Raw genomic sequence first — 24,083 nt, 5'->3', positions numbered from 1 at the left:
CAGAATTATGTTCCAAAGCCTTCATTGAGGATTCTAAAGTATGAAATTTGTCCATTGGAGATAACTTGTCATCTTTGGACATAATTTTTATGGCATAAACCGTGCCTTCTTGCATTGATAATCTTTCCGCCAATCTGTCATAAGCTTTAAACAAAATTAAATTGTCACATTCAGCAGTTTTCATTCTCTCAGTTAATGTTTCAGTTCCTACAGAAAGGGACTGCTGGAACTTACGATCTAATTCAGCTGTTTCTTCTTCCATAGTAATGAATTTCTCCTTAACATCAGCCTGTACCTTTTCTAAATTTTGCTCAGTTAACCGAGTCATGTTAAACAAAGATCTGCTTTCTTCCTGGAGAACTTCAAACTGATTCTTGAGAAGATTGTTGTCATTCTCAATAGTTTAAACAACAAGAGATTTTATCATTTTCTTATTATCAAACCACATAGTGCTAAGGAAAATTAAGAATCCCAGAAATATCCATTGATGTGGGGTGATAGACACCTCTTGTAAAATCTCCCACATGGAACACTCAAAAAAGCTGTTGAAATCTGAAATTGTCACGTTCTCAGACATTTTATTGATAAAAGAAAAAATTCTTTTACCTGCAATGACTGGTTCCTGCCAGTGGTGGTGAAAGAGTCCACTTGAGTCCAAGTGACCTAAGTCTGAAATAAATGACTCAAAAACAAAATTGGAACAGACACCAGGCTGATTAATAGCAATTGGGCCGGAAAAGGAACAGAGAGAAAGCTGCCAAAGTGAACAAATCAAAGGGACCAGCATGTTTGAGGCAGTTCGCAGGGCCGACGTCACGTGACCCGAGCGCGGGCGGAGGTGGGAGCGGAACAGAGACTGATCAAGCTGCTACAGAGGCACTTGTGCCACTGTCAGGCAGGGCGGGGCCGGGGAGTGCTAATACTCCTGTCGCGTTTGACTTTTTAGCAGGCACCAGGAAAGATCGAGTGGCTCAGAATCTCAGCTGTGTCCCCAGCCGAAGTTGTACCAGCTGAAAGGGTACAGTCTGCATGCCCAGAGAGACCACTGGGAGGAGCGGTGGCCCCAAGAGACTCCGATTTGGGGCGGGTTTCCGCAAAGCCCCATGGGGCGGGCGCCAAATGTATCGGCAGGAACAAACGCAGGCAAATATTAAAGAATATATACAAATTTAATGATTAAATAAAACTTACAGAACCGAGGTTCCCGCATAGCACAGGAGGTAGGAAAGAAAGGGAGGAGCCGCCTCCCGCGCGCCCATTTATCGGCATGCATTCGCCAAAGGCAAACCTGCCCCCTAAAGGGGACGGCCTAACCCTACATCCTAGGACCTTCAAGACAAAATTGCTGATAACTATATTTATTTGAAGTAACATAGAGACTAGGGAACCTTCACAGCCAGAACTCACTGAGGAGATTGAGGGTATTTGTTGAATAGGGTACACTGAAATAGTTCTCAGTGTTGGGGGAAATGAATGCACTGGGAGATTTGGTTCCGGTGATGGTCCTGGGATCACCTGGGGACATAGGCTCCTTTCAGTGTCTGAGTGCAGTTGGAGACTTGACTGCATTAGCTTTCCTGGAGGAAGTAGCGGACATTGAGACATTTGAAAACTAATTTTGCTTACATAGGATGGTTGATTTTAGAGGCTTGATTGCATTGGAATTCATAAGTGCACTAGAGGACTAGAAGTCACATGCAGACTTAATTTCCATGCAGAATCATGAGGCATCTGGAAAACTGTTTCCAAAGGTGTATACAAATGCAATTGGAAATCTCAATGTGATTTGTGGAACTGGGAAATACAGAGACTTATATTTCTTGGTTTGTCTGTATCTTTTTTTAAACTTTTTTTTTTATTGAGAAAAGGAGAAAAAAAAACAAGTTTCCACCTCCTCCCGGGCTCCCATTTCACTCCCCCTCCTCCCACCCTTCTCCCCCTCCTCCCACTCTTCTCTCCCTCCCCCCACTCCTCTCCCCCTCCCTCTCCAGTCAAAAGAGCAGTCAGGGTTCCCTGCCCTGTGGTAAGTCCTAGGTCTTCCCCCCTCCGTAAATTTCTAGGAAGGTGAACATCCAAACTGGCTAGGGTCCCACAAAGCCAGCACATTATGTAGGTTCAAAACCCCGTGCCATTGTCCTTGGCTTATCATCAGCCCTCATTGTTCGCCATGTTCAGAGAGTCCAGTTTTATCCCATGCTTTTTCAGTCACAGTCCAGCTGGCCTTGGTGAGCTCCCAATAGATCAGCCCCACTGTCTCAGTGGGTGGGTGCACCCCTCGTGGTCAAAACTTATTTGCTCATGTTCTCCCTCCTTCTGCTCCTCACTGGCACCTTGGGAGCTCAGTCCAGTGCTCCTGTGTGGGTCTCTGTCTCTATCTCCATCCATCACCATATGAAGGTTCTATGGTGATATGCAAGACATTCGTCAGTATTGCTATAGGATAGGATCATTTCAGGTTCCCTATCCTCAGCTGCACAAGGAACTAACAGGGAACATCTCCTTGGACACCTGAACACCTGAGTTTTTATACTCTGGGTAAGCGTCCTCTCCATTGCCAGCCTACTTGGATTGACAGTTGTGCATTAACACAGTAGTTGTTTGTATATTTATTCCACTGTTTAGAAAACTAGAGACTCGGGAAACAGAATGACAGGTAGAGAGAAAGTATAGGGCACTATTCCTGCTGCACAGGATGTTCAGAACAAATTTGTAAATGCTGGCAAATTTGATGACTAAACCCTAGGAACTGTGGAGCTATTTTATCCATTTTCTTTTTCCTAGGCTTTCCAGTAGAGGTCAGTAAATCAATAGGTTAAGATAGGTATGATTCCACATTCATCAGTGCCTGGAGTTCTACAATCGGTGATCCCAAAGAAGCTAAGTAAGAAGGTGACCCAAGGAAAAACATATACTTGTCCTCTTGGCTATGGGAAGTAGACAAAATTGCCGGGGAGAAAATTGAGATCTTGGGGGTGGGTTGGGATGTGGGTAAGGGGAGATGGGGAGGGAAAAGGGAGAAGGGGAGAATGGCGGGAACTTGGGGAAAAAGGAGGATTGGGATAAAGGAAGGTTGGATAGGGGAGCACGGAAGCACAATTCTTAGTTAAGGGAGCCACCTTAGGGTTGGCAAGAGACTTGAACCTAGAGTGGCTCCCAGGTGCCCAAGCCGAGGTCCCTCGCCTGTTTGGATGCTCATCTTCCAAGACCTGGATGGAGGGCGGATGACCTTGGACTACCCACAGGGCAGGGAACCCTGACTGCTCTTCGGACTGGAGAGGGAGGGGGAAATGAGTGGGGAGACGGGGAGGAAAATCGGAGGCGGGGAGGAGGCAGAAATTTTTTCAACAATAAAAAAAAACTCATGTCCTCTGTGTTTTTCCTGGTGCCTTCTGTCTCCAACCAGAGTGAAGTGACCCAGGGGCATGCAATCACAGACTTCCCTAACACTCACCATTAACACAGGATCGATTTTGGCCAGTTCACCCTGGACATCAGCAGGCTCTCCCATTTTGACCAGATCCCTCCAGGTGTTTGAACCTCTACTCCATGAACCTGACATTAAATGTCTTCTCCATCACAGCTCCTCCACCACCCTTTATCCCAACACAGCCAGCAGACATCCTACACTATGGCCACACCTAAGGATCCAATTGAGGACATCTTTCATCAGGTGGACAGATAAACTATATGATAGATTCCCAGGGAGCCTACAAACTACAGGGCCTTGGCCAAACCATGGGAATGGAGCTCTCTTGAGGATCCAGTCCAGAAATTAACTGGCCTCCACTTACTGCTGTCCTGTTCAGGAGATGTGTTTCTACTTAGGAGTTCTCCACTTTCCTTCCTATTGCTGTCATCCAACCATTCATTCTTTACATCTTGATTGCTTCCTTATTTCCTTACTTCTTTCTTTATTTCTCTCTATATGCTCGCTTGCTTAATGGTTTACCTACTTTCTTCCCTCCTTTTTTTTCCTTGTCTAATTGATACTTGATTCCTCTACATAGCCCATGCCGCCCTGTATCTCACTCTATAGACTGGGCTGCACTACAAGTGAGAGAACCCACTGCCTCTGCCTCCTTTCTCCTGAGACTGATCACCAAATTTTGACAGGGAAGGGCCTGTTCAGCCTTAGACCTTGCTGGCTGTCACTATTTCAGCAATGGTGACACCATGCAGTCATCTACCTGGGTCATCTAGGGCCTCAGTATGGTCCCCTAACACAACGGATTTCCACTTACCAAGAATTGCCCCAAATCTCCTGCAAAGAGCTTAATGCATAGGTCTGACAGTGGCTTAGTTTCATTCAGAGATTAGCCCTAGGCTAAATGTGTACTCATTAGACAGGGCTGGTGTCTTTGTGTGAGGAACTAAACTGCATTTAATCAGCAGCAAGGATATCTCAGTTTACTTCCCGGGCTACAGCCACTTCCATCTATAGAAACACAGAAATTCCAAATGACCTTTTAGTTGTACAGAAAGTCTGTGTCAGGGAAGACATCTGTTTACTGGGCCAAGACCCAGGAAGATTTCTTGACACCTAAAGGTAATTTATATTAACTACTAATCAAATGCAAATTTAGCCAAGCAAGCCCAGGTGAAACTCATTGTTGGGGTACTTGCCCAGCTCTTTGAAAGGTCCTGGCATCAACCACCAACACCAAACGGTAAAGAAGAAAAAATAAAAAATTGATTGATTGAAAAAAAAACTGTTACTACATGTCTTTTGTTGCATGTGTAATTGGTTACAAGACTGCCAGGGTCAACATGCAGAGGTAAAAGAAAATATTTGGGAAATAATTTCCCCTTCTGCCATGTGAACCATAGAAACAAAAATCATGTTCTCAGGCTTTGTGACAAAGGTCTTGGATGTTCTATAATCCAAGTTTCTGTGATCTTGAAGGGTTCCATCTCCAGAAAGAGTAGAGGCTAACACCAAGCATCTCATTTGAAATAAAAACATAAAACATGGGCTGTAGGCACTTCCAACTAAATGTTCTTTACAATTACTAACTAGCTCTTTGCATCATTTTAGTTGTTGGTTCCATTTAATGCCTCTAAACACCAGCTTGATACAGCATGCCTGTATTGCCAGGGGTGGAGAAAAAAAGAATCAGGACTAAAAGGCAGCTGTGATTACACAGCAGCACCAGTAACTGTGTTGATTACAGGAGATCCTGCCTCTGAAGGGGGGGGATCAAAAAAATCTGCATGAGAGTATCTAGGTGTTCAAATGTGAAGAATAATCATCACACTTAATATTATCCAGCGTTACATAAGAGCCAGACATGAGAGACACAGACCTATAATCCCAGCTTCTAAGTAAGTTACACCCCCAAGAACTGCAAATTGAATGGCAGCCTGGGCTACACAGAGACTTTGAGGTCAACCAATACATGAATAGAACTTTTCATTCAAAAAAAGGGGATGGAGATAAGAAATTTTTAAGAGTAGGGCACCTCTTCCTATTTTTACTATGAACAGGTCTCTGATTGAATCTCAAGTCTTGAGGAGACAAAGTAAAAAGAGGGGAGGAAACAGCGCAGGATTCAGTTATGTGAGGAAGTCATGGCTAGAGGTAAATCAGGGCAAATGTCTGGAAAGTGTGCAGATGAATCTTCAGGCCTCAACCTTGCTCTCGGAAATTCACCATGAGCTTCAGAGAAACTTCCAGTACAAGAAGATTACTTTAAACTTTTGAAATTACATCTTATATCATGTAAGGGTTGTGGAGTCACAAGTGAATGAGAGTGGACAAGTTATAGTTCTTGTTCTACAAATACATTTACCTGGTCAGCCAAATTTTCTGATACACTGAAAAGTGACTACTTGATTTTGACAAAAATATTTTATACATAATATTTTAATCACTTTGGCATGGGGTCTACTCTTAAGCCTAATACTCAAAAGGTAAGGATATTGGAATCTCTTGGACTTTGTGGTTACCCTTGTCTACATAATACTTTCCAAGAAAACTGAGCTACACAGAAATAAATGTTCCTAAATACTTATATGAGCACTCATGGATATATATATATATCCATGAGTATATATATATATATATATATATATATATATATACTTTCTCATTTTTTCACTCACTCATCTTTTCCCTTGGTTGTGGCCATGCAAACTCGGGTTCTTCTGTTTCATAGAAATAGATAAATATTAATCAATGTCACATACATATACAAATAAATTATTATGGCATCCATTTAAGACATTTATTCATGACCTGAACTTGGGGCCTACACTACCTTGTGATTATTTTACCCAGTTTTAAAAACTTGTAAGTGCCAGGTGTTGTCAATGCACACCTTTAGTCCCAGGACTCTGAAGGCAGAGGTAGGTGGACCTCGGAATTGCAGGCCACTCAATTATAAAGAGTGAGTTTCAGGAGATACAGGGATATGCAGAGAAACCCTGTCTCAGGGGAAAAACATTATTTGGGCTGCTCTTCCAGAGAACCTGGACTCAATTCACAAAACTCACAATACACTTCACAAATATTGGTTTGGGGGCCCTAACACCAACACTCAGTGATGGAGGAAGGTCATTGTTTAAATAAAAAGAAACTGCTTGGCCCTCATTGGTTAGAAGATAGGTGGGAGGAGTAAACAGAACAGAACGCTGGGAGGAAGAGGAAGTGAGCTCAGACTCCACAGCTCTCTTCTCGGGAGCAGATGCCTCAGAGAGACGCCATGCTCCCAGCTCCCAGGCAGACGCACACGATGAACCTCCGACCCAGGATGGACATAGGCTAGAATCTTCCCGGTAAGCGCACCTAGGGGCGCTACACAGATGATTAGAAATGGGCTAAATTAATATGTGAGAATTATCCTAGAAGAGGCTAGATAGAAATCGGCCAAACAGTGATTAAATGAATACAGTTTGTGAGTTGTTATTTCGGGCATATGCTAGCCAGGCAGCCGGGGTGCTGGGGACGCAGCCCCGCCGACCTTATTACTACAAATAGCGCCCAACGTGATGGACTAAACCCACTTAAAAAACCTGAGAAGGCTTAAAAAAAAGGGAGAGAGAGTTTAACACAGATTTTTGCTGTTTGTTGGTGGCGTGCTCTAGAGAGATTTCCTGATTCGGCATCAGCAACAGAAAAAAAAAGCTGCGTCATTTTAAAGCACGGCTTCTTGGGGCTATGCTGCCAGCGTGAACTCTGGCTTTAAAGCATTTTTGGCACTCTGCTTGCTAGAGGCAAGCAAGCGCTATCATCTAAGAGAAGCTTCCTGACTCAGCTTTAGCTGCAAAACCCTGCAGCTCATTAATAGGTCCTGCCATGAAACACTTAAATGGTGTTGACGAAAATCTAAACGCATGCTTTTCAGTTTTCAGCTGTAGCAGGAAAAAAGCTGCGCTGTTTAAAAATTCCAGCTTTCTGGGCTGTTCTGCCAGGGCACACTCTGACTCTTTTACGCAGGCGGTTTGTGCGGTTTGCAAGCACAGGCTGCTGAAGCTCGCTTGCTGGCAGGGACCTTGAAATGCCATAGAGTTGTGGCAGTAAACATAGCTACAGCCAGTACCTCAGCCATGAGGCTGGAAAGCTAAGGAGTGGGCTGGATCCTGCCATCAAAGCCACGGCTTTAGTCCTACTGAGATTGCTTGGTAAATTAAAGACTCATGTGGTCAGAAAAACAGAGAGAGATACAGTAAAGAGATATTCAAAGACAAAGAAAATTTTTAAATGATTTACAGATTGTTAAAAATATATGTAGACTAAAAGTTAAAATTCTTAAATTAAAAAACAAAAAAAGGGAAGAGAGTTGTTGTGTGTGGTAGTACACACCTTTAATCCCAACACTTGAAAGGCAGAGGGAGACTGACCACTGTAACTTCAAGGTGTGGTAGCACACGCCTTTAATCCCAGTGCCTAGAAGGCAGAGACAAATAGATCTCTGTGAGTTCAAGGTGTCATAGTGTACCCCTTTAATCCCAATGCCTGGGAGGTTGAGACAGGTGGATCTATGAGAGTTCAAGGACAGCCTGGTCTACAGAGTTACTTCAGGTCAAAGATACAGAGAACCTATCTCAAAAAGCAAAGAGTTAAAAGTAAAAATAAACAAAATCGAGGTTAAAACAACGCTGCACAAAGATGGAAAATACACAGAGAATTTTGATATTGTATGCTATTATGCTCTCTTTGAATTATTTAAATGCTGAGGAAGGAGCAACAGATGCTACAAGATATTTATTTATAAATGCTGCTGAACTAATCCAAAATAGATATTTTGATGCCTTGACTTTGAAATTTGGATCTAAGGACATGATGTTTTGGAAAGGAGTTTCTTCTTTTGTTTTCACAGAGGATGAGACCCTGTTCATTTCTTCTATTCCGATTTGGTATGATGGACCACGCCCTCCTGAAGGGTTGGTGTGAACACCTTCAGAAAATTGCTTCGCTCAACTGCCAACTGAGATGAAACTAGCACACAGGTTATACCATGAAAGACCTAATTAACGACGCCCCCATTCAGCAGGAAGCAGTTTGGAGAGAAATAACTGCACCCATATTCCCAAAAAATGTTTATAAATGTTCATTTACATTTAAAGGGGGACATGACATAGATATAAATAATTTGCATTAGTATAGATTTTGCTTTATTGATAGAGATTTACGGTCAATTTTGTTATATGTATATGTATTTCTGATATTGATTAAGGTATTGTGATTGTGTAGTTCATTATTAAAATGTAATGTATAATTAGGAAATATAGGTTGTTGATGGATAATCATAAATAATAGTCAAGTTTGTTGTCATGTTAGTTAATATTTTCTAGATGTGCGTAGATATATTTTAGATAGGCATTCTTCATATTTTTCAAAGATTATAGAATATGGCATTTTAAATGTTTTAATAACTTAGGACTTTTCATGACAATGAGACACTCTGCTCCTGGCAGCACCAATCTACTTTAAAAGGAAGATGGGCATGGAAGAGGCTCGTTATGGAGTTTGATAGCCATTTGGGCAAGAAACTGCTCTTGCCTGGACTATTGCATAAACTGGACACAGAGAACCCGCAGAGAGAGGACTGCTGAACTTGCCTAAGGTGAGATGATCTTTTGGGGTTCCTGATTCATGAAAGAGTCTGAGAGACATTCTGCAGGACACAACAGATAGTGACTGAACTGACTTTGAATTTTCCTGCTTTATGGAAATGTCTGCTGGATACCATGGCCCTGAAGGATGAAGATGGATGGCCCAATGGTACAGAGGAACTTTGGGTGATTGTACAGGCAGCGAGATGTCTCTATCATTTCTAGAGTTTTAAAGTTGCTTTTTTCTTGTTTGCTTAGGTAGTATTGTATCTTTCTGGAGTCTTTGATGGAGTTAAGAATAGTTAGTTATAGTTATAGTTTTCCTTAGTTCTGATAAAGATTATTGTAACTTTTACTTGATAACTGTTTTGTTATATGTAATTTTGTGATGTTCAAGTTAAAGCCTTTTTCTTGTTTAAAATGAAAAAGGGGAAATGATGGAGGAAGGTCATTGGTTAAATAAAAAGAAACTGCTTGGCCCTCATTGGTTAGAAGATAGGTGGGAGGAGTAAACAGAACAGAACGCTGGGAGGAAGAGGAAGTGAGCTCAGACTCGACAGCTCTCCTCTCGGGAGCAGATGCCTCAGAGAGACGCCATGCTCCCAGCTCCCAGGCAGATGCACATGATGAAGCTCCAACCCAGGATGGACATAGGCTAGAATCTTCCCGGTAAGTGCACCTAGGGGCACTACACAGATGATTAGAAATGGGCTAAATTAATATGTGAGAATTAGCCTAGAAGAGGCTAGATAGAAATGGGCCAAACAGTGATTAAATGAATACAATTTGTGTGTTGTTATTTCGGGCATAAGCTAGCCATGCAGGCGGCCGGGTTGCTGGGAACGCAGCCCCACCACCCTTATTACTACAACTCAGACATAGACACAAAAAATACACCAGTGAAAATAATCAAATAATTTTTAAAATAGTTTTTAAGAAGCTGTAAGGAAACTGAAGATATTGTATTTTGGGATATCTATTCTTTATTTCTGTCACTGGTCCTCTAGGATGAGTAGATATTCATGTACTGCATCTCTACAGGAAAATGTTTGTCAGAGAGTAAGATATAAAACATTGGGGTAATATTTAGAATATACAAAAAAATTTAAGTCAATTGGAAGTACAAACATACCTTACATAGTGTGGTGACATGCATACCTTTAATGCTAACATTAGGGACAAGAAGGCAAGTGAACATCTGTGGTCGGGGACAGTCTGGTCTACATAAAGAGTTCCAGGAAAGCCAGGGATACTTAAAGAAACTTGATTTAGAAATGAATACATTATAGAAAACTAGTAGTTAAAAATGGAGTATAAAACTAAGAGAAATTGTCAAGAAATAGAACACAAATGCCTGAGCAATATTTTGGACTCTGTTAAACAGCCTTTGTGTGGTAGCTTACTCCTTTAATCCCATCACTCAGCAAGCAAAGGCAGGCACATCTCAGAGTTCATTGCAGCCAGGTCTACCTAGTTTACCAGACAGCCAAGACTACATACAGATACTGTAGCCCCCCAAAATATGCATACACCATATTGAGCAATAAGGTCAATACAAACTAAAACTACTTTGAGAGTTTATTTTACCTAGTTAGAGTGGCCAAGATCAATAAAATAATGATAGCTCATGCTGGTGAAGATATGGGCTAAAAGCAACACCTATTTCTTGCTAGAGGGAGAGCAAACTGGTACAACCACTATAAAACCAATGTGGATATTCCTCAAAAGCTGACAAACCAGGACTTGGGTTGCAGGTCCACAAGGTTTATCTTTTATTAACAGTATAAATTACTGTTTATACTGTGCAATAAAATATTAATTTATACATTTATGTATATATATAGATATTACACACACATATATGGATTTGGAAAAGATCAAGGAGTGGCATATGGAAGGTTTTGTGGGAAGTAGGAACTGGGGAGACAATGTAATAATATTGTAATCTAAAAAATAAGGGGGAAAGTATCCAGAATTGGAGCCGTAGTACACAGGTAAGACATTAGGGTCAAATACATAAGACACAGTGTTAAAGCCTCAGTAATCACAGATAAATCAATAAAAATGCCATCTGGAAGTGAGCATCACGAAAGTGAAGCATTAGAAGTGACTGTAGAAAGATGTGCGCAGGAAAAAAAAAGAAAGATGTGCGCAGGGCAGTCAGGAAGAGGTCTATGGTGAGGAAGGACCCAGAGGTAGAGGATGGAGCTCAGGGTAAGAGTCAATAGTGACTAACTATGAAATTACCATACTGCGGGGCTGTAGAGGATGTGCTTCCAAAGGACCTGGGTTTAATTCCCAGTATGGAAGATCATAATTGTCTGTAATTCCATTTCCAGGAAATCTGATACCTTTGCACCAATGCACAAAAAATACATTTAAGTAAATAAAAGAATAAATAAAAGTGAATACTATAACGAAAATATGACATTGAAATTTGGTTTTCTTGTATTGAAACAATCTCCTATGACATTGCTCTGACTGGCCTGGAACTAGTTGTGTAGACCAGGTCATCCTTAAACTCACAGAGATTCCCCTGCCTCTGCCTCCCAGATGCTAAAATTAAAGGCAAGTATGAAGCCACACCCAGATCCTTTTTTCCCAGTAACTAAGTCCAATCAGTGCTGTCTCTGTGTTAATAGTAAACAATAAATTACTAAAAACAAAGTTTAAAGATAAAATAAAGCCATGGGGGAAGTGTAGGACCTTGAAGGATATAAGACACCAATCACACAAAACTTTGTAAAACCTAATGTAATTTCCTGTGGTCTGCAACTATCATCCAATGACTTGGTAAATGTAGGAGAGACCCAGCCAATCACCTTACTTGTAGGGCCGGGTCCCCCGAGGATATTTTTTACTTATAAAGATTGCAGGCACGCTCCAGGCCACCCCTTCTGCATTCCTGTTCTCCTCTGGAACCTCTGGTTCTATAAGTCTATTTCCCAATTAAAGCTGTATATATTTATTACAATTTCTGTCTACATTCATTTACACCAGTACAGGGAGATAGAGGCACGCAGAAACAGGAGGAAGATAAAATAAAGGTCATCCTCGGTTTCAGGGTGGCAAGTCTGGACTGCCTGAGACCTTTTCTAGGAAAAGAAAATGAGAAACATTTAATTTATTTTAAAAAAATAATTTATTTTAATTTTATGTGCATTGGTATGAAGGTATCAGATTTCCTGAAACTGAGCTACCCACAGGTGTGAGTTGCCTGTGAATGCTAGCAATGATTGAACGCGGGTCCTCTGGAAAGGCAGCCAGTGCTCTTAACTGCTGAACCATCTCTTCAGTCCCACAAGTAACTTTTTAAAAGGAAATTCAAATACTCTAATAAAACAATACATCTCATAAAAATGGTGTTATTTGTTTTTTTAGTTTCTCTTTTTCTTTTTATTTATTTTTTTTGTCCAAAAATGTCCTTAGTCATCTCTCCAGACCAAAGAATATTTTTTAAAGAAGATATTTTAAAAACTAATGATTTGGGTGGATGTTAGAGAACTCTCATGTAAACCCATGACAAACTCACTATATGGGGAGGATGAACCTTGAATTTCTGATCCTCTGGCCAACTGCCCAACCTCACACAGGATTGGATCCGGGACTGACCTGGAAGCCTCCTCCCTAAGAACTGCTTTTCAAAGTTGAAAACTGCTGTGCAAGCTGCCAAGGGAGGAAAAGAGGCAACAACAGTCCTAGCCAGCTGTGAAGACACTGAGCATAGCAATGTTCAGCTGTTGGGTACCAGTGCCTCTACCAGGGTTCTCACCTGTGGGTTGTGACCACCTGTGGGGGGTTCAAATGACAATTTCACAGGGGTTAACTAAGACCATAAGAAAACACAGTGTAGAACTTTAAGACAATTCTGAGGCCATTTCTGGGCCCTCTAAGCCTCAGTGCCTTAGTGTTCCTCCCCCATCCCTGGGAACCAAGGACCTAACAACTATACATGCACATACTGAAATGTTAGCAACTTTCCATCTCCCAGAGTCCTTGTGAGTATTCTCCATATAGAGCTCCATTCCTGGAATTGGGACAAGATAACCCACAGATGTTTGGACTCAGTCCCTGGGAGGAGAGGCAAAGTGACCCTCAGATGTTCCCTCTTACCTCACCTGATCTGGCAACTACTCTCCAGCCAATTATTGGTAATAGCCCTTTGAATAAGCCAATCCTAATAGTTGAAAACAACCCCCGGACTCCCCACTTGTTTCTGTGGCTTTTTGCATTAAAAGTAGCCTTACCAGCTATTCGGGGTCTTTCTGGCTTCTCAAATGCTGAAAGGTCCTGTTGCAACAGAATTAACTAAATCCTCATGCTTTTAAATCAACTGTGGCATGAGGGTGGTCTCTTGGGGTGGTGCCTTCTTGGTGATTGGATTCCAGGGTCCAACAAAAGATCTTTGCATTATAAACCATAACAGTAACTACCAATGAATATAATTTTATGGTTGGGGGTCAGGACAGCATGAGGAACAATATTAAAGGATCACGGCATTAGAAAGTTTGAGAAGCACTGCTTCAGAAGAATACCTTCTGTCTTGAGGAAAACTCGTGACAGAGAATGATAAAACAAAGGAGAGATAACGGGATTCAAACGGGGGAAGTGACCAGAGTTGTGGCGCATGACTTTAATCCCAACACCCAAGACAGAATTTTGTTGACGTTGGAGGTGAATATATCCAGTTCCAGTCCAGTCAGAGCTATAAAATGGGACATTGTCTCAAATATGTGGGGGAGAGGAAATGGAATACTAGGATATTTGAAGGAGAGATGAAGTTCCCAGCCTGTAGGGAAGTTCCTTAAGCTCAGTAGATAGACATATCAATAGTTCCCTAAATCACTAAAACTGACCAAATTTACTAGGCTTACTCATCTCCCAAGTAAGATTCAAAGTAAGTACTGCTTAGAGGCACTCAGACAAGTCAAGCTCTCTGGAAGAAGCACGGATCACCTGATACACCAGGACAGGACCCTGTTGTGAAATATTCATTTCACTATGTAAAGGTGTTGCATTGGTTAATTATGTATCGATGTGTTGCTATTTTAACTTTCCTGGCTATATCACTGTCCTTTAGCAAAGGAGGAGATAGAGGTGGGACTACTGGGCCAGGAGAGTAAGTAGGAGAAGGAATAAGCTATGGAAAGAAAGAAAGAGAGATGCCAGGGTCCAGACAGACAGACAGGCATAAAGGAAGCAGGAAAGTGGGATATACAGATTTTTTTTTAAAGGTAAAAATCCTGAACTAAAACATAGATGAATAGAAAGAGGGTAAACAAAAAGAACTACTGGGAAAAGGCTAAGCTAAAGCCAAGCATTCATAATTAATAAGTCCCCATGTTTTATTTGGGAGCTCGATGGAAGCACAAAGGAAATTGCAGCGACAGGACACTCTTCACACTGTCAAGAACTGCCTGTGTGCTATGCACTGCACTCCAGGTTTTCAGCTTTCATGAGCTGTCACACTAGCTGGGGGCAGCTTGGCGATATAGCTGTCTTTGAGTTTTGAGTGATTTCTGCTCTTGTAAGAAAACTCCTCACCCATATTCCTGTGAGTATTCCTAATAGAAGTCATTGACAAATTGAGCTAGCCTTTGGTGATACCTGCACTTTGGTCATTTGTCCATACCATGGGTGAGGAGACTTTTGTTCATATTTCCCCAGGAAGAGTATCACATAACACAATCATGGCAAGATATCCCTAAGGATGCAATAGTTACTCTTCAACTTCGGGAGAACCAAACAGCCTTCTAATTCGACTTAAGATCTGAGAAATAGGAGGATATTGATGTCTGGGTACTGTAAACCTAACAATTTATCCAAGGCTGCTGAGCTTATAGACCCTAGGAGAACTTATTCCTGCCACTTTATTCGTAATACCTAACTTCATTCTAAATCCCTATACCCACTAAAAAGGTAGACTTTCAAGTCTCAAATATTTTGCAATAAATCGAAACCACTACATAAAAACCACAACTAATAGAAATACTGAGAAAGAGAGACCATGAAGTATACAGACCCAGGGAATCCATCTTTAACACAACTCATACACCCAAGGCCCAGGGAAACATTGCAGACTGAGACCATAATGAAAGCCACAGGTGTTCAAAATGTGGATGACAGGGTTCAACGGAGTGCCCAGCTCAATGTATATATGAAATGTGAATGACAATGTACAATAGAGTGCCCAGCTCAATGTATATAAAATTTCACTAAAATTGATTTCACTAAAATCAATTTATTGAATTAAAGAAAAGGTATGAATAACACAATAGATTAATACAACCTGCTAATTCATGAGATGCTCATAGGCCAGGTGTATGAGCTCCCACTGAGAAACTCACAATTCTGTGTGCAGAAAGAGGATAACCAGAATGTCTAGGCATCCTGAGCCATGTGAAGAAATGATCTCTCACAATATCTGCACTACTTTTACATATTGCATATGCATAATAAAGATATAACCCCAAACAGAAACAAAAACACTGAACAATTAATACTCTGTGTCCAAATTCTCAGCCTCAAATCACAGTAACAGAATTGTGGGAACAAAATCAGGAAGTTCTCTGAATATTAAAGGTCAAAATGGAATACATAGAGTTAGAATGTTGTCTCAGCAACACAGGGGTGTTGGAAGCTGTGTGTGATCTCCATTCTGTGGTAGTTGAAGGCACAGGTGTAAGCACCATCAGGATCAGGAGTTCTTAGAATAAGTCAAGCACTGGAAAGTCGTCACATAAGTCAAGTTGTGGCACATGGCCTAGGAGGGCATCCAGTTTACAGAGATTTTCAATAAAGAGTTGATCTGCGTTCTCCTTGTAGCTTTGATCATTCTTGGAGACTGGAGTGGGATCAGCTGATTCTGTCTCACTTTCTGTTCCAGCGGTCTTGGTGGCTGCCTCTGCAGCTGCAGTTGAAGCTGTGCTGGAAACTGGGGGACAGACTGGGTCTGGATCTTGGGCGGGTGTCGGGTGGGGAGATGTTGCACAATTGGCAGACTGACAGGGGATTCTGTCTTCAACTGCCAGGGTTTCGCCAGCTTGTGCGTACTTCAATGTTTCAGGTAAGAGACATCCATTGGTCTGATTGATGGAAAAGGTGGAATCTGGCTCTGGGAAAATACTTGGGCTGAGGGGAGGAGGAAAGCTGTCATGGAATGGGCTCCCACACATGGAGAACATGGATTCTGAGTCTGGAGAAATAATGGAGGGGCTGACTTGAGGAAGAAAATCGACACCCATTTGTCTCTGGGATGAGGAATCCTCAAAAACAGAGGCCATGAGGACAGTACCATCGGGGCTGGCACATTCAGCATGAGAATCCTGGCCTCCCATCTGTGGGAGTTCTCTAGCCTTCTTCCTCTGCTGCCTCTGCTCCCTGGATCTCTTATTCTCTTTCGAGATCTCCTCACAGGCCCTATCGATCTTGGAGAAAATGGATACCTGGTCTAGTGAATTGTTCAAAGAACTCAACTGAGGAGGAGGGGTCCCAAGTGATGGTCTCTGGCACATGGAGAAGATAGGTTCTGAGTGTGGGGCAATATTCAAATGGCTGAGTACAGGAGGAGCACTGACACTCGATTGTGTCTCACGCCTAGAATCTGAGGTGGCTGATGCCTCAGGAAGGATACAATATTCGAGAAGTCCATACCTCCCATGTGATTGGTGGCCTCCCTTCTCAGCTAGTTCTATATCCTTTTGCCTCTGCTGCCTCTCCCTAACTGGGCTCTTCTTGAAGCATTCCTCCTCAAACATCTGATCAGCAGTGGAGAAGTTGGGTTCATGGTCTGAGGAGTTAATTGAGGAGCTAAGGTGAGGAGTAGAGCTGATTCTGCAAGGGCTCTCAGACTGGGAATCTGCACTGGCAGATGAAACAAGAGGAACATGGCCTGTGGGGGAATCTGTTCTGTCATGAGATCCATAGCCAGGTTTTCCAGGTAGTTCTCGAGCCTTTTTGAGATTCTCTTTAGCTCGCCTGTTCTTAAACCAGATCTGCAGAGACAAAATTAAAAGGAGATCATTAGAGACCAGGTGTTCCATTTAAATCATAAATTTGAAGATGCTGGAAGAAAAGGTTGGACCTCCATCGGAGAACTGTAAGAGTTACAGACACAGAAAAAATGAAGGCAGGATGAGCTGGACCTGAAACCCAGAGACTCAGGAAGCTTCTAATAGAAGGTGGATTTTTAAAGGGGATACCTGAGGTTGAGGCAACTAAGCCACTATGGGTACAATTATCCTTCTACATCACATCATGTTACTGTACTAGGGGTTTAAAGAGAATGAGAATCCAACCTTGGAAACAGTTTCATCAGCTTTCGACAACATTTTACTCTGCCACGTAGTCACAATAAAGGAGGGGCACAAGACATGCAGGCATCTGGGGAATTGTGCAGATGGCTTCTGGGGGAGGGACCATCTGACTAGAGGAAATAGTGTCAGGAGAGAAGTCATACTCTTTCAAGCCTAACGTTTCAGAGAGTTCCTTGCATTCCTTTTGGCCCAGGTACATTCCCTTATCAAAGTGTGCTTCTAAGACCAGCTTTTGCTCCTTGGTGAACACTGTGAACTTCTGTTGCCTCCTTGCATCATTGAGAGAAATGTGTGTCCTTGGAGGGGCTTGAGAATCTTGTGGATATGGTGGACCTGAGGTACTTGAAGAAGCTTGGGTGACGGGGTTCACTGCCGTGCTAGAGGATTTGTAACTCTGATGCACATTGGGCTTCCAATCATTTTTAGACTAGGTGCCAATGGAAAATCCTGGGGAACTTGAGATCCTGGGATCATAGGAGAATTTGTTTCCAGTGTGAGATCTTTGTAGATTGGAGAACGTGGGACAAATGTCAGAAATCAGAGAAGCAACAGAGTTCCAAACTTTGACACTCAAGTCTCACCATCAAATGTTCCAGGCTTGTTATACTGCACAGTGCACAGGCCTGTGTCTTGACTGGAGAACACTGCAAAAAAGCATTGTGGCTGGGACAACACAGGGTCTCAACTGCACTTTACCCTCACTGCACCAATCTTTGCACTCACTCATCTGGCTCTCAGTGTTCACATCCACAGGGTAAACAAGCAAACATCTCCTGAATTTTCACAGGTCTTTAGAGCAATAAAGCTGGCAATGTGGTGAATTTCAAACTCCACTCATACAATCTCCAGAGTGTTACCAATGATCTTGCTTCTTTAGCTCCCTCTCACCCAATCAAGGCAGCTCTGAACTGACCTATAAACACCCAATTCACCAGGAAATCTATATGTTTTCCACCTTGTTCAAATCCCTCTTTGTTTGAACACTAACAATTCCAGGGACCAGGGCTTCCATATCTTCTCCAAAGTCAAGAAGCTCCACCCACTCTTTGACTCTTCCACTACTGATGGTTTGGTGCCACTCAGATTTCATCCACACACCTGAGAACCCTACTGATTCTATCATCATTGTCCTGTTCGTTGTTGTTTTAGGATTACTCTAGTAACCCAGGCTAATCAGGAATCCATTGTGTTGACAAGGCTGTCAGTCCTCAGTCTCATAGAGATTGCCTTGCCTTACCCTCCTGAGTGGTACCATTAAAGTTGTGGATAACCTGGACCACAAAATGTTTAATAATTGTTTTCTGAAAGCTTATCGAGTGACAGGTTTGTGTAGAAAATGAAAACTAATACTAAGGCCATGCCTTCTTGGTGCTAAAACAGAAGAAATTGGGGCTTGACATGTTGCCCAATTTGTTTGCCATTGCAATTAAATGCTTATTCTTTGAAAGGTTATTTATTTAAAGAGCATTTATTATTTCTACATGCCAGGTTGGGATAACAGGGCTATTTGATCTTGGAGGAGCACAAAGGCAGATCAGGAGTTTAGGACCAGCCAAGACAAATTACACAGAATCTCCAAATCCTGCTTACACTACTGGAGATTGTGGCTCACAAGGAAAACAAGCATGAAAGAACAACATATTTTCTCTATGGGTTTCTAGGGATTAAAAGTAAGAATAATCATTAACACTTAATGCTGTCAAGATTACATAAACGACTAGCCTCATCCCACCCCCAACCAAACTATCCTTCTGCAACCTTGGTGGAACTCTGAAACACAGCTTGCTCCAGTACTGAGGGGACTTAAGAGGTGAGTGAAAAACCACACAACAGGACACTCCACTCTCTAGGACCTCCACAGTGGGACAAAAACCCAGGTCCTCTCCCCCAACTCCTTTGGCTTTTCTAGCCAGCCAGCAGGGAGTTTCCTATGGGTAGGTTCCCTCATAACTCAATCCCATCCGCTAGACACCACAAGCTATTATCATCAGCCTGCCTAAGAGCTCAGAGTTTGCTACAATACTGAGGGATCCAAGGGCTCTCTACAACACCGAGGGGACAAGGGAAAGCACCACAAACACTAACCTGGAGAGAAGACCAAGAGAGTAGACGGATAGAGAATTCAGGGTTTTTTTGAGACAGACATTGACAGTACAGTGCAGACCAAGAAAAATTCCCAAACACTAAGCCACTGGAAGGACCAAGATGCAACATACTGCAAGCATCATTTGAAGGAAGAGACAGGTAGGTGCCAATGTAAGAATTCCTCCAACAACCTAAAAAGCAGCATGGGAGATCCTTCCATTTTCTGGTGTCCTCTTCAATTTCTTTCTTCAAAGCCTTAAAGTTCTTGTCACACAGATCGTTCACTTCCTTGGTTAGTGTTTCCCAAGATACTTTAGGCTATTGGTGGCTATCGTGCCCAGGCTGGCAGCATTTACAATTAATTGACACTAGTGAAGTTTTGTTTTTGTTTTAATAAATAGAGCTTGCCTGAATATCAGAAGGGCAAAGCTAAATCAAAAGGTCAGGAAGTGGTGGCACACACCTTTAATCCCAGGATTTGAGGGACAGACCCAGGTGGACCTCTGTGAGTTCAAGACCACGCTGGGCTATACAAGATCAATGCCGAAACAAATCCAGGTGGTGGTGGCTCACACCTTTAATCCCAGTCCCTAGGGAGTCACACACCTTTAATCCCAGCACTAGTGGGAATATAAAATAGGAAGAGAGAGAGGCCATGTCTGTTTTGTTAACATAGTCTACTTAGACTTTTAGACAGCAGGTGCCACAACTTGGTAAAGGTAAGACTTCTATAGTGTCTTGGCTGCTTTACTTTTTCTGTTTTCATGTTGAACCTCAATATCTGTCTCTGGGTTTTTATTATTCATGCAGAAATTGCCAGATCTTGAAACAGTTATGGAAGTTAAAATCACTATTGCTTCTACATGCCAAGTTGTGACAGAAGCCCTGTTTGTAGTGGAGATGAAGAAAGTAGAATCTGGGGTTGAAACCAGCCTAGACTACATAGTAGCTTCAAAACCAGCCTGGGCTACAGGAGACCTTGTATCAAAAGGAAGAAACTTTCAAGCACCAGCAAACAAAATCTCTCCATGATCTTCCAGGTGTTCAAAGGGGAAGAATAATCATATACTCTTGATGTTGTCAAGAACAAAAGCCAGATCTGGGGCCATAGATGTGTAATCCCAGCTTCTTAGGAAACTGCACTAGGAGAAATGCAAGATCAAGGACAGTCTGGGCTACAGAGTGACACTGAGATCAACCACGGATACGTGACCCGAAATTTTCATTAGAATTAAAAAAAAAAACAAAAACAAAAAACGAAGAATGGGGAGCTGGGTGGTGATTGCACATGCCTAAACCACAGCATTTGAAAGGCAGAGGCAAGCCTCTCTGTGAGTTCAATGCCAGCCTGGTTTGCAAGAGCTAATTCTAGCAAAGGTTCCCAGGCTACAGAAAAACCCTGTCTCATAAAACAAAATACACCAAAACAAAAGGAATAAACACTGTAATTTTATCTGAGTAGGACAGATGCCTCTTTCTGTTTTTACTATGCATAGGATCCTTGTTCAATCTCCAGTTTTTATATTGAAGGAAAGGCAGGAGGAGAGCAGACAGGATATGACTAGGGAAGCTTCAACCACCTTGTCTGGAGTTTTACAAGGGTCCATTATTTCTAGGTCACTGAGACGCAGCCAAAGTGATAGCAGGCTCCATAGCAGTACCTTCGATTAATAAACAGCATAATAAAAAGTTATAGCCATGGCTGCAAAAGGGTTCACCTTACACAACTGTCCCATGCTGCCCTAAGCATTGAGGAACACTGAATGAGTGGGATTTTGATAAGTGCACAGCTACCAAAGCTTTTCTGACTGCAAAGAACAGGAACAAGAGCAATACAAACCTTAATCTCATACTCGGTCACACCAATCATCTGTGCCAGCTCCATGCGTTTCTGTAGGCTTGGGTGCTTGTCCTGATAGAAATGTCTTTGAAGGAGAAAATTTTGTTCCTTGGAGTATATGGTGCGTTCTTTCCGTTGCTTCCTTGGAGCTTCATGGTGAACTTGCTGGTCATCACATTTATCTGAAGAAGCAATAGGGACTTGGGAACCCTTACAACCTGAACTCACTGAGGATCTTAAGGGAATCTGGTGTCTAGGGTACTCTGTTCCCGTTCTCAGCAATTGGGGACTCAGTTTCGTTGATGGGTCTGGGAACACATGGGGACGTGGAATTCTTTCATGATCTGAGTGCCTCTGGAGACTTGATTGCATTAGCATTCCTGGTGGAATTAGGGGACTTTGAGACATTTGCTGACTCGGTTCGCTTACAGTGGATGGGTGGTTTTGGAGCTCAGGGCTCTGGCACAAGGAATCTTCACTGGCAGAGGTTCCAAGAGGGACAGAACCTTGAGGGCAAGCAGGCCTATCATGAGATCCAGAGCCAGGCTCCCTAGGAACTTCTTGAGAATTCTTCCGATTCTGTCTAGCTCGTCTGTTCTTGAACCAAATCTGGAGAGACAAAGGGAAGAAAAGGTCAGGATAGGCCAGGTGCTCCATTTATGTCTCAAATCTGTAATTGCTGGGTGACGACCCTGGACCTTGGTCTCTACCCAGCACCTATTATAGATCTTTTAGATTCCTAGACCCCAGAACGAAGATAGGATGAGCTGGACCAGAAACACAGACTAAAGGAGCTTCTACTAGAACGTGGGAATTTAGAGGGGAGGCCAAATGTTTAGGCAGATAACACATTTATGGATAACATTATCCCTCTGCATCACTCCAGGGTTCTGCATATATAGATTAGGGGCAGTTTGAATCCAACCTTGAATGCACCATTGTTACCCTTCTACAACCTGCTACTGGGCTAAGGACCTCCAATCATGGAGGGCACTAGAAGTCCAGGAGTCAGGAAAAGTGTACAGGTGTGTTCTGGGGGAGAGCCTGTCTGACTAGAGGAAGAGAGGCATGAAAGGGGACATACCTTGACATGGGACTCCTTCAAGCCAAGTCTTTGAGCCAGTGCCATGTATTGCTCTTGGTTTGGGTGCATGCATTCATCAAAATGTTCTTGCAGGACCAGCTTTTGTTCCTGGCTAAATACCGTGCGTTTTCTCAGTTGCTTCCTCAGGTCACTGAGAGAAGCTTGTGACCTTGGAGGGCCTTGAGAAGTCAGGAGAAGTGGACATGGTGGACCTGAGGTACTTGAAGAACCTTGAAAGTCTGGGTTCACTGGAGAACTAGAGCTCTCGTTACTTGGAAGGACACTGTAGTCTCCCATCATTTTCATACCAGGTACCAATGGTAATCGCTGGGAAACTTGAGATTCTGCAGTCAACAGAGGGATTTGGTCCGATTGTTAGATCTTTCTCCACGGGAGAAATTGGGACTAAAAACAGACATAGATCAGAGAATTCCCACTGTTCCTAGCTCTATCACTATTTCCTTGCCATCAATCACTACAGGCTTGTTATCCATCACTGTGCTCTGGCCTGTACCTTTGCTGGAGGACACTGCTAAAAGCATAGTAGCTGGCCCAGCACCCTGGGGTCTCACCAGCACTCTTCCCCTGGCTTCCCCCATCTGTGCACTCATCTGCTTCTCAGTGGTCCCAGCTATGAGGTAAACTTGCAAGCAGCTCTTGAATTTTCAAAGAAGCCTCTCTCTACCCATTATGCTGTAAATGTGAGGAACTTCAAACTCTAAGCATATATACCAACTCTCAAGTGTTACCAAGGCTCTTCCGTCTTTAACCCCTTCTCTCCCTCACCAAGGTGGCCCCCCAAACTACAAATTATATACATACTTCCGTGTGGCCTAAACTCACCAGAAATCTGTAGGTTGTTGCACCTTGCCAGATCCTGTCTTTGTGTGATCACTACTCCAGGGACCAGTGCTTAAATACCTTCTCAAAGGTCAAAACTTAATAAGCTCCACCCACTCCTTGGCTCCTCCTACCTTGCAGGCCCTCTAATCCCTTACCCACACCCAACTTTTACATTCCTCAGTACTAGAGCCACCCCATTGGGCCTAATCCTGCTAATTCAATCATAATTGTTTTTGTTTGTTTGTTTGTTTTAAGTCAGTGTCTTTCTATTAGCCCAGGTTATTCTAAAATTCGCTATGTTCATCAGGATGTACTCAAACTCACAGACATTACCTTTCGTCATTCTCCTGATACTAGCATTAAGGAGTGGGCCAAAAGGTCATTGGTTGGTTTAATGATTGTTTTCCAAATTATTATGGCATGGTAGAATTCTTTGAAAATTGGAAACTAAGAGGAACTTGCCCTCTTGGTGCTGAAGGCCAGAAAGAATTCAGACTCCCTATGTTGCTCAGTTTGGCAGCATTGATGATTAATTGCAAACAGTGATATTTTCTTTTTGTTTTAATACGTAAGGCTTGTCTGAATATCAGGAGGGAAAATATAAGCCAAAAGAGGTCAGGGAGTGACACATACCTTAAATCCCAGGATTTCGGAGACAGAGGCAGAAGGATCTCTGTGAATTCAAGGCCACGTTAGCCTGCACAAGATCAAGGCAGAAACAAATCCAGGTGATGGTGGCTTAAATCTCTAATCCCTGTTCTAGGGAGTCACATATCTTTTCTCCTAGCACTAGTGGAATATAAAACAGGAAGACAGAGAGGCTGTGTCGGCTTAGTGAGTTCAGTCTGCTTAGCCTTCTTAG

The sequence above is a fragment of the Microtus oregoni genome, unplaced genomic scaffold (genome assembly GCF_018167655.1).
Source record: "Microtus oregoni isolate MIOR12 unplaced genomic scaffold, Mior012 000006F_ref0000085, whole genome shotgun sequence".
NCBI lineage: Eukaryota > Metazoa > Chordata > Mammalia > Rodentia > Cricetidae > Microtus > Microtus oregoni.
This window is presented reverse-complemented; position numbering follows the sequence as displayed.